The sequence below is a fragment of the Palaemon carinicauda genome, chromosome 25 (genome assembly GCF_036898095.1).
Source record: "Palaemon carinicauda isolate YSFRI2023 chromosome 25, ASM3689809v2, whole genome shotgun sequence".
Lineage (NCBI taxonomy): Eukaryota > Metazoa > Arthropoda > Malacostraca > Decapoda > Palaemonidae > Palaemon > Palaemon carinicauda.
This window is the reverse complement of record NC_090749.1, coordinates 32,444,992-32,457,491: the sequence shown is the minus strand read 5'-3', so window position 1 is coordinate 32,457,491 and position 12,500 is coordinate 32,444,992. Positions and strand designations below refer to the sequence as shown.

At 36.6% G+C, this 12,500-nt stretch overlaps 1 protein-coding gene and 1 pseudogene across 1 annotated transcript in view; one reads left to right on the top strand and one right to left on the bottom strand.

The window, feature by feature from the left end:
- Positions 1 to 12,500, bottom strand: part of LOC137618979 (hepatitis A virus cellular receptor 2 homolog) — a 600,331-nt gene that overhangs the window by 153,173 nt on the left and 434,658 nt on the right. The gene's annotated exons all lie outside the window — the stretch shown is intronic.
- Positions 10,691 to 10,753, top strand: LOC137619327 (U4 spliceosomal RNA; annotated as a pseudogene).

The window sequence follows — 12,500 nt, the reverse complement described above, 5'->3', positions numbered from 1 at the left end:
TGGAAATAAAATTGCCTGAAATTACATATAAAAATCAGGCTATATATCGGTTTAGTGAGATCGGTGTTACTGTATGGACATGAGTCATGGTATGACAATGAAGCAATATCCAACAGATTTTGTAGATTTGAGAACAAAATCATCCAAAGATTATTAGGAGTTGAATGGCAGGACAGGATTAGAAATGAAACTATACGAGAGATTACTCGACTGCCAAATGTGGATGAGATCATGGTGAGGGGTAGATGGAGATGGTTTGGTCATGCTCTTCGCACTCCCCAAGAGAGATTAGTTCACCAAACTTTCAACTGGGCTCCACAAGGCACTAGAAGAGTTGGAAGACCCAGACCTACATAGGTGAGATCTATGAAGCTTGAAGTAGGAGAGGACGATTGGTGTTCTGCTGATAAGGATATATATATATATATATATATATATATATATATATATATATATATATATATATATATATATATATATATATATATATTACCTTGGTCTAAAATTTCGTTACCAATCCCTTTACATCGCATTTCAGTTAGGGCCAAGATATCCAAACCATATTTCATAAATTCATTCTCCACTTGCTGTAACTTCCCAATCAGATTCATGGTTCTAACATTCCAATTACTAATTTTCAACTTTTCTTTAGTATTTATAAACCCAGAGATTCTTGCTGCCATTCTATAATTTTCGCTTTTCATAGACTGATTAAATCAATAGAGGATTCATTGACTAAATTCATGTATGATCTAAATTGATATGACTAATACAACATACACATATGTAAACATACATATGTATATGATTGAGTCACCTGTCATATTCTATTCTAAACGAATACCATAGCAGAATAAAAGGTAGAATCAGGCAATAACTTTTATTATTATTATTATTAAATGCTAAGCTACAACCCTAGTTGGAAAAGCAGGATGCTGTAAGCCCAGGGGCCCCAGCAGGGAAAATAGCCCAGTGAGAAAAGGAAACAAGGAAAAATACAATATTTTAAGAATAGTAACAACATTAAAATGAATATTTCATATATAAACAATAAAAACTTCAATAAAACAAGAGGAAGAGAAACTAGATAGAATAGGGAGCCCGAGTGTACCCTCAAGCAAGAGAACTCTAACCCAAGACAGTGGAAGACCATAGTACAGAGGCTATAGCACTACGTGTTTATTCCTACATCGTTTGCATACAAAAGATAAAACACTATGGGAAAATAGAGTCCAAAGAAAGAAAGGTAAACGAGAAGAGAAGGATCACAAGGTTTAATCAAAAGGTGAAAAGGTGCAGCTTATGCCAAGGTAACCAAATATAAGTAGATTACAAAATGGAATTCCTTTTCTACTTTACTATAAGCACTGTAATGAAGTCTAACCTCAACATTATTCTTGTACTTGATAATATTTTTTGTCTAATTTAAATATAAAGTTAAAAATTTTTGGAGTTCAAATTTAATGTAATATTATTGGTTGAGTTAATAAGACACAATTAAATATATCTGTTAACCATATTGTTGCACTGAATTACGGCCTTTGCTTCGTTCCATGTTCTTTCATTTGTAACTCTACCAATTTCCCAGGTTGACACACACACACACACACGCGCGCGAGCGCGCGTCTTTATTATTCATGTGCAAAAACTGACTTACGAAGGCATTTTATGTCCTAGAAAAGAAGAAGAAGACGAAGTAAGAAAAACAGTGGATGAGGAGGAATTCCCCGAGGAGGAACAGGTCTTGGCCCAGAACGCACAAATGCAGAAATGTCGTCCTTGACCTTCCAGAGGCCATCGGTCCCTCTGGAGAAGCTAGTGCATTCCATCAGAGCTTGACCACACCCCTTCTCCTCCTCGCCAGCTTGACAACTGGCGAGCACGTGTTCCACTGGGAGAAGTTTCCTACTCTTCATCTCAGTTGCCACTTCGTCTTTTGTTTTGTTTGGTATCAGAATTTGCGCAGTTTTGAAGTTTTCTCTCGTTGTTTTGGGACTCTTATAGGAAATAAGATACACAGACGGTTTGATTCATCATTTGTCATTCCACTCTATGTATCTTTGAAGAAGTCTTTTCATCGATGGCTATTCATTTAAACCTTTATTGAAGAAGTATTTCACTCAGATTATCTGTTATACAACAGATCTCGCCCTATCAACGAGTGTCTATGGTAAGAAATAATGAACACAATTAATATCTTTGTTTTTGTATTTTTTACTTTCCTTTTTAAGAACATTTTGTCAAAAAGATTGAGGAATATTACGTCCCGAATTGTTATTATTATTATTATTATTATTATTATTATCATTATTATTATTATTATTATTACTAGCCAAACTACATCCCTAGTTGGAAAAGCAAGATGCTATAATCCCAAGGGTTCCAACAGGGAAAAATAGCCCAGTGAGGAAAGGAAATAAGGAAATAAATAAATGATGAGAATAAATTAACAATATATCATTCTAAAAACAGTAACAGCGTCAAAACAGATATGTCCTATATAAACTATTAACAACGTTAAAACAGATATGTCCTATATAAACAATAAAAAGACTCATGTCAGCCTGGTCAACATAAAAACATTTGCTCCAACTTTGAACTTTTGAAGTTCTACTGATTCAACTACCTGACTAGGAAGATCATTCCACAACTTGGTAACAGCTGGAATAAAACTTCTAGAATACTGTGTAGTATTGAGCCTCCTGACGGAGAAGACCTGGCTATTAGAATTAACTGCCTGCCTAGTATTACGAACAGGATAGAATTGTCCAGGGAGATCTGAATGTAAAGAATGGTCAGAGTTGGAAAAGCGGGATGCTATAATCCCAATGGCTCCAAAAGGGAAAATACCCCAGTGAGGAAAGGAAATAAAGAAAAACTACAAAAAGTTTTAAGAACAATAACATTATAATAAATCTTTCATATATAAACTATAAAAACTTGAAAATAACAAGAGAATAAAAACTTCAAAATAACAAGATAAGGAGAAACAAGATAGAATAGTGTGCCCGAGTGTACCCTCAAGCAAGAGATCTCTAACCTAAGACAGTGGAAGACCAAGGACAGAAGCTAGGGCACTACCCAAGACTAGAGAACAATGGTATGATTTAGGAAGTTTTGGTGTCTTTTCATGGATGTTATTGGATGTACTCCCGGTCTGGGAACAGATGCAATCTTCTTTTCTACACAGACACCGAATATTCTGGCCTATTCTTTACATAGTCCCTCTGTCCTCATACACCTGACAACATTGAGATTACCAAACATATCTTTTTCACTTAAGGGGTTAACTACTGTTCTGTAATTGTTCAGTTGTTACTTTCCTCTTGGTAAAGGTAGAAGAGATTCTTTAGCTATGGTAAGTAGCTCTTCTAGGAGAAGGACAATCCAAATTCAAACCATTGTTCTCTAGTCTTGGGTAGCGCCATAGCCTCTGTACCATGGTCTTCCACTATTTTAGGTTAGAGTTCTCTTGCTTGAGGGTACACTCGGGCACACCATTCTATCTAATTTCTCTTCCTCTTGTTTTGTTAAAGTCTTTATAGTTTATATAGGAAATATTTATTTTAATGTTACTGTTCTTAAAATATTTTATTTTTCCTTGTTTCCTTTCCTCACTGGGCTATTTTCCCTGTTGGAGCCTTTGGGCTTATAGCAACCTGCTTTTCCAACTAGGGTTGTAGCTTAGTAAGTAATAATAATAATAATAATCCTAAAAGACAGAAGAGTAAAAATTGATGAGAACGTGTTTTTTTTTTTGCGTGTGGTCAACTATTAAAAACATTCTTGATCAACAAATACAGAACAAACGTGATGAATGGATGACCAAGATGTGTCATGAAAGATGGTTTTCCATCCTTCAGCAGTTAGACTTCCAGGAACAGTATTCTGAGATATCAATTTGTGTGAATATCTATCCAGTATTCCTGTTCAGAATGCAAATGTGGAGCGTGACTATTCTATGATGACTGCTCAATGGATAGACGAGAAGAATAAGTTAGATGTGTCAACTATAGAAGCTATTTTACAGTCTAAATGGAATATAAATTGCCATTGCAAAGAATTTTACAAACATACTTTTCATATGAAAAAGTTGATTTGTTTCATAAATACTGATTACTACTTTTCCAAGTTAGTCTCGTTTTCTACAGTTTCTTGTAATATTCATTAAATATTAATTTTCCTAGTTTTGTTTCTTCATATCCCATTAGAATGCTTGATGTTTTTTGATACGTCTTTAGATTTTTATATGTTGATCTTACAATGATCTTGAGTAGCTACCCCCCACGCTTCATGACCCCATATATAAACATCTCACAGACAAAACGAAGTTTCAAATACGACAAATAGAAATAAAGACAATGAAACAGATTAAAAAGAGGAGCAACTTGAATAGTTACACAAGAATGAATATAAATATATGAAAACGTTAATGTTCATGTATGTTACAATGATGTGCGTATGTATATATATATATATATATATATATATATATATATATATATATATATATATATATATATATATAGAGAGAGAGAGAGAGAGAGGAGAGAGAGAGAGAGAGAGAGAGAGAGAGAGAGAGAGAGAGAGAGAGAGAGAGAGAGAGAGAGAATGCAGCACAAAATAGGAACGAAAAGTCACTCGCAAAACACATACTACGTATTGAGCCAAGGTGCCCCCTGGAGGTGGGGAAGGGAGGGGGAAGGGAGGAGCTGTTATTTAGGGGTTGTTGCTGGGGAAATCCAGGACATCCAAATAGTGTATGTAGGTATAGGAGTCACAATCTGACCTGTCTATTAAATTGTGTATTTATTAAGATACCATTCTTTGAAAAAGTCAATTATCCTAGATTATAGAAATTGTGGATAAATATTAAAATTTCATCGGCCAAAAAAAAAAAAAAATTCTCCGGTAATTTTTAAACCAAACTGAAAATCATATTCGAAAATATCCCAAACATATATTAATAAAGTTTCTCTTATTTCACAAAATTCACGAAAGAATAGGAGAGAATTAGATTGAATGGTCTAAGTAAAGATACTCCCAAAGAAACACATCTTAAGAAATATGTTTGCAATCCTGTTTCATCTTATTATTATTAACTATTATCATTATTAATTTCTAAGCTACAACCCTAGTTGGAAAAGCAGCATGCTATAAGCCCAGGGGCCCCAACAGGGAAAATAGCCCAGTGAGGAAAGGAAACAAGGAAAAATAAAATATTTTAAGGACAGTAACAACATTAAAATAAATATTTCCTATATAAACTATAAATACTTTAACAAAACAAGAGGAAGAGAAATTAGATAGAATAGTGTGCCCGAGTGTACCCTCAAGCAAGAGAACTCTAACCCAAGACAGTGGAAGACCATGGTACAGAGGCTATGGCACTACCCAAGACTAGAGAACAATGGTTTGATTTAGGAGTGTCCTCCTAGAAGAGCTGCTTACCATAGCTAAAGAGCCTCTTCTACTATTACCAAGAGGAAAGTAGCCACTGAACAATTACATTGCAGTAGTTAACCCCTTAGGAGGAATTGTTTGGTAATTTCAGTATTGTCAGGTGTATGAGGACAGAGGAGAATCTGTAAAGAATAGGTCAGACTATTCGGTGTCTGTGTAGGCAAAGGGAAAGAACCGTAACCAGAGAGAAAGATCCAATGTAGTACTGTCTGGCCAGTCAAAGGACCCCATAACTTTCTAGCAGTAGTATCTCAATGAGCGGCTGGTGGCCTGGCCAACCTACTACCTACGAAACTCTGAGATTCTTCATGGGACTTTGTCATCCTATTGTCCTTCGCCACCAAATATCGCTTCATCTGAGAACCTCTTGAGATGAATCTGTTGAAACTAATAATACCCAACAAGAATGTTGTTATCATTGATCATTTTCTTATTCTTCATCGAAAACATAAACCCATCTAATAGGACTTTTCACACATCTCTGTATCATTATTTCTTATTCAGCCAATAAAAGGTATCTTCGACTGTCATTCTCTGGGGACTGACGTCTATCCATTGTCAGTAATACATTTTCTATGTACGGAACTCAGAAAAATGACAGAAATGACCCTAAAATTACATTTTTCTAAAAGTGAAAACTTCTTTCATATAATGTCTATATTCATTACATGACATGACATTACTGATTCTAATAATTATAGTGAGTTATGTTAATGATTATTCATTTCTTTCATCTTTCTATTGAGAGATGGCATTAAGATTGATCACAATGAATAGAAGGGAAGGGTACTTGAGCAAGCACTAAAACTAATAACAATAGTTAATCAATGTCTTACCACTCTCTCTCTCTCTCTCTCTCTCTCTCTCTCTCTCTCTCTCTCTCTCTCTCTCTCTCTCTCTCTCTCTGACTCCCCATCCCCCTCAGGTTTTAACCTTGTCTGTCTATATAGGAAGGTTTCTTCTTCTTCGGTTTCCATGGGAGTAAGCCAAGAAAAGAGTTGGGGGGGGGGGGGCTCTACCGGGACACCCCTACCGAACATTTCTATTACTTGTATTTGTATTCTTTTGACGTGAAATGAATCAAGGTTTCATCGTAGCCTGATTGTGAACGACAGAGGGCAGTTCGAAAGATCGCTCTAATAAAAACAAATAACAATTTCAAGATGAGATGTACTATTTATATACATTTGGAAACTGGAAAGGAACAAAAGATGTGAAATTTCATCCAACGAAACCTGTATGATATATATATATATATATATATATATATATATATATATATATATATATATATATATATATATATATATTAATGATTATTTCTGTGCAGATCTGGTATTATCATTACTACTTGCTGAGCTACAACCATAGTTGGAAAAGTAGCATGCTATAAGCCCCAGGACTCCAACAAGGAAAATAGCCCAATGAGGAAAGGATACAAAGAAAAATAAAATTCTAAAGAAGAGTAACAACATTAGAATAAATATCTCCTATATAAACTATAAAAACTTTAACTAAACAAGAGGGAGAAAAACAAGACAGGACAGCGTGCCCGAGTGTACCCTCAAGTAAGAGAACTCTAACCCAAGACAGTGGAAGACCATGGTACAGAGGCTATGGCACTACCCAAGACTAAAGAACAATGGTTTGAGTTTGGAGTGTCCTTCTCCTAGAAGAGCTGCTTACCATAGCTAAAGAGTCTCTTCTACCCTTACCAAGAGGAAAGTAGCCACTGAACAATTAAAGTGCAGTAGTTAACCCTTTTGGTGAAGAAGAATCGTTTGGTAATCTCAGTGTTGTTAGGTGTATGAGGACAGAGGAGAATTTGTAAAGAATATGCCAGACTATTCTCTGTATGTGTAGGCAGAGGGAAAATGAACCGTAACCATAGAGAAGGATCCAATGTAGTAATGTCTGGCCAGTCAAAAAACCCCAAAACTCTCTAGTGGTAGGATCTCAACGGGTGGCTTGTTCCCTGGCCAACCTACTACCTACTTAGACTCTTTCTATCTTGGATTGGTACTTCACACTTCAGAATCCAAAAGATAATGGAGGATTTGGATAAGGAAAGCTGAAATGTAGGAATGAAAATTGATACGAGTAAAACTGAGATAATGTTCAATGAAAATTCAGTGAGACAACAAATAAGGGTTATGGGTGACCATCCAGAGATCGTTAATGAATATACATACTTAGGATAGACAGCAAGTGTTTCCCCAGGACACGAGACCGAAAATAAAAGTTGGATAAGCATGGAATGGAGAGCTTTTGGTAAATAAGACGAAAACATAGAAATTGTCTTTACAGAAGATTAAATTGAAAATACAATGAAATAAACTTAAAAAGAAAACTAAAAAAGGCAAAACAAAATAAGATAAGGAATATGGATGAGTATTCCCCGTAGATGGAACAGATGTTGCCATTAACAAATTAGGCCCAAGATCTGATTAGGCCTACCACACGACGTAGGGACGAATAAGGAAGAGGAGAAAGTAGCCCTAATGTTAATAGGAACTGATTATGTGTCAACATTAACAAGAAGAATAGGCAATGCAAAACAAAAGAAGAAGAAGAAGAGGAAGAAGAAGAAGAAGAAAATTAGGAAGGATTCCTCTTCTTCAGTCTCCAGGGGTGTGGACCGAGACAAAGATGAGGGAGGGAGGTGTGGGCAGTCTGGCCAAGGCCGTCTCGAATCCAGGCCTGGTCTGTTGGTCAGTGGGTGAGTGGGGGAAGGAGTTGGCATGAGTAGGTCGATTGATTAGAAGGAATGAATGTGGTTCTTTACTTTAAATTTTTGACATATTTATTTTCATTTTTCCACTGTTATTGTTTGCAACTCTCTAAGCTATGGGTTTCTTCCGAACTGTCTTATCAAAGAGGGATGTCTCTGATTCAATAGTAAGTAGCAAGGGGAAAAGTGTGTGAATACCAAAGTAATTTTGTAAACAGTTCAGTAATCTTTTCATCCTTATACAAGAGGCTGATATTCCGTGACCAATACCACACGAACAATATAATGCAATTGTAATGATCAAAACAATAAATATAGTGCTTCCCCTACTATTATAGTTAGGAACATATCTGGCTCTCTTGATGGCGTGCTTTTTCTTCATCAACATTTGGAAAGGAAAACACTCACTTTCGGTCCAGTTCGTTAATTTCCTTTGCAAATTGGCACACAGCACATGAAAGGGATCAGCCTGGATTCCAAAAACAGTCAAATCTTCTGGAATATCAGCAGAAAACTTTGAAGAAATCGAGCGAGACCCCTCTACTCACAGCCTACGGTAGCTGTGTGAAAGCAGTGCTCGTATCACGTGGACCTTTCTAACCCCCAAATGACCCGGCCTTCACTAGAGACTGTAAAAACAAAAGGTGGGGGGGGGGGGGATTTACATCTATCCAATTCTGAACAGTAAACATATCGGTGTTGTTGTGTAGGTAGAAAACCATAACATTGTTTTCTTTTCTATTTTTTGAAGAAAATCAAAGTTATATCAGTCATTTTCTTTTCCGGATCTGGGTTGACTTTCTCTCAGGATATCCGATTGGAAACAGGAAGCAAGTCCTTTATACTCTTGGTCTTTTGTGGAGATAAATGTTGTTTTCTTGACTTTATTTTTATTACATAGGAAAAATGATTAATAATTAACAAGTATCAATATTAGTTCAAGACGATTATTTTGTACATGTTAGCATCACATAAAAATGAGTGCAAGAGATCCTCGTCAAATCCACATAAATTCCTTCATTGTTTCTGAATCCAACAGAAAACGTAATGGCGACATTTATCTTCCCAGTCAAAACTATCTTTTTGGGGAACCTTCATCTCTCAGATATATTATTAGGTCATTCAGTCAAACTCTCTCAAAAGAAGATGAGAAAGTCTTTCCCTAACAATAATCAAATGATTGATATTTCTAACGTAAACCGTCAGTTCTTTCTTCCTTCTTATATGAATAATGGTTTGATTTTGGAGGATCCTTCTCCAAGAAGAGCTGCTGACCATAGCTACAGAGTCTCTTCTACCCTTACTAAGAGGAAAGTAGCTAACCCCTTGGGTGAAGAAGAATTGTTTGGTAATCTCAGTGTTGTCAGGTGAATGAGGACAGAGGAGAATCTGTAAAGAATAGGCCAGACTATTTGCTCTGTGTGTGTGTGTCAACAAAGGGAAAATGAACCGTGACCAGAGAAAAGGATGCAATGTATTACTGTCTGGCCAGGCAAAGGACCCCATAACTCTCTAGCAGTAGGATCTTAACGGGTGGCTTGTTCCCTGGCCAACCTACTACCTACTTAGACTCTTTCTATCTTGGATTTGTACTTCACACTTCAGAATCCAAAAGATGATGGAGGATTTGAATAGGGAAAGCTGAAATGTAGGAATGAAAATTGATCCGCGTAAAACTAAGATAATGTTCAATGAAAATTCAGAGAGACAACAAATAGGAGTTATGGGTGAGCATCCAGAGATTGTTAATGAATATACATACTTAGGATAGACAGCAAGTGTTTCCACAGGACACGAGACCGAAAATAAAAGTTGGATAAGCATGGAATGGAGAGTTTTTGGTAAACAAAATGGGATTATGAAAAGCAAATTTCCTTAATGTCACTTTCTCTAAAAAGAAAAACTATTTAATCAGATGGTCCTGCCAGTATTAACTTGTGCTTCAGAAACTTGGAGCCTTACTAAAGCCTTAAGGGTGACTGTCATGGGTAGAGGTAATACTTTTAAAAGGGTATGTTATAAGAGACAAAAATATCTCTTCCCAAAGTGTGAGCAGCGAGGCGAGATCCGACTACCGTATTGTTTGGTCAAACCTGTCATCACTTCACTGTCGTCAGCATTTTGAAAGTAAACCGAGCTTCGACGAGAGCGCCTGCCGCGATAAGGGGACTGTCCAGTTTTGAACAAGATGTCATCCTCTTAATTAGTGGAGTCAGCATATTTTGAGAAACCGAGCCTGAGGGAAATCCTTGTTTATGAAATATGTCATCATAGAAGGACACGAGCTGCCCTTTTGTTATGACTTAACACGTGGTCCAGATTGCACCGGAAATTTTTTCTAGAAGCTTCCATGGCATGATCGAAGTAGGCGTTTTTGAGGAAGCTAATAGAGACGCAGAATTGTTAAAAAAAATGCCTTCTATGGAAATGACCACTGCCCACTATAATTAACTCTGCCCATACATATGCATTTAAACTTTAAGAAGAGATTGTCCAAGCTTTGCGCAGTGGCAATATCGTAACCAATGAAACAGAGGTGTGATTATTGCTAGTTGAATTGTCCAAGTGAGATAGGACAGGACATAAGACAAGAGAGGAACTATGTCCGAAGCAGATGAGATCAAAGTCCTAACGAGATAAGAAGCAGAGAAGACCAGAAGTCTGGTAGAGCCAGATTCTAACCTTCCCTTCAGGCGACAAACGCCTATCTCCAAAATCTGTTATGGCCGAGAAGGAGAGACAAATTAAAGCAGCCAGCCCTCCCTGCTTGTGATGAGCAGTAGCCAACACTGCCTGCAGCCTGCCTTCGTTCAACAGTATCATCGAATTCTTGGAAGAAGACCTCTGATGTCCCATCTTGATGCCACCCTTTTTGTGACGTCTTCGAATCCGGTCATCGTGCCAGTTTCATCTGAACTCAAGCCGCCCTTCTGCAACGCTCTCAAGCATGAAGCCTCCATACCAGTATCGTCTCAGCAGCTGCAGAAAACTATTCCCTAAGTATTTCTACGTTACTGACTGTTCCCCTTTTCTGTTGATGTTTTGGTTGATTTGATTTGTCAGTTAAAGTAAACGAATTAGTAACATTGATTTTCTTTATATAAGTTTGTGAATAAATGGGTTGTATTTTTTCGTGAGTTTCTTTTTATATTCATTTCCCATATTTCAATCGGTGTTGTTGGAAACATTTATCTTCGTTATTAAAAGAACCTGTGACGATTTTAAGATCGTAACAGTGACCTTGGTATTCCAAGGTTCAAAATCCTGTAAGATACCTTAAGCATCGAGAGAGAGAGAGAGAGAGAGAGAGAGGAGAGAGAGAGAGAGAGTTTCACGATTTTATTAAGAGACTAAACAAGACAAAGACATAGAAATTGTTTTTAAAGAAGAAGAAACTCAATATACAATGAAATAAACTTAAGAAGAAAACTAAAAAAGGCAAAACAAAATAGGGATAAGGAATATGGATGAGTATTCCCATAGATGGAACAAATGTTGCCATTAACAAATTAGGCCCAAGATCTGATTAGGCCTACCACACGACGTAGGGACGAATAAGGAAGAGGAGAAAGTAGCTCTAATGTTGATAGGAAATGATTATGTGTCAACAATAACAAGAAGAAGAGACAAAGCAAAAAAAAAAAAAAAAAAAAAAGACGAAGAAGAAGTCGAAGGAATCGAAGATTAGGAAGGATTCCTCTTCACCAGTCTCCAGGGAAAAGGAGAGGTGTGGGAGGTGAGGGCAGCCTGGCGGAGTTCATCAACACCTGGGGACTTCTAGCAGACAATTGCTTCGTATTTACGAACAATTTAGCGTGAGATGGGCTCTGATCCCGAGGTCGTTAAGGGAATCCAGACATTAATGTATCAAAAATATATGGCTTATTTTAATATGAAAAACACGTCTAAATGTGCAAAAATTTATCATATATATATATATATATATATATGCGTAAAAATGACAGGAAAACGTAATGCTCAGATATATATATATATATATATACATAGCACACGCATACACAAGAACAATATGCAACATGAATACGAGAGCAAACTATATTCGAGAACATTCTCACAAGTAAGAAAAAGAAATGAACGTAGGCAAGATATAGAATGAGAATAACAGATGATAGATAGACATTAAGAACAATAACAAATTGGGTTCCTAGAGATTGCAAAAGAACCAGGGGAAGGAAGAGAAGTCGATGGATTGACGAGCTAAGAAAATTCGCGGGTATAGACTGGCATAGAAAGACCATAAACAAAATTGCGTCCTCCCAATTGGGAAAAGGAACTGACTCTCAGA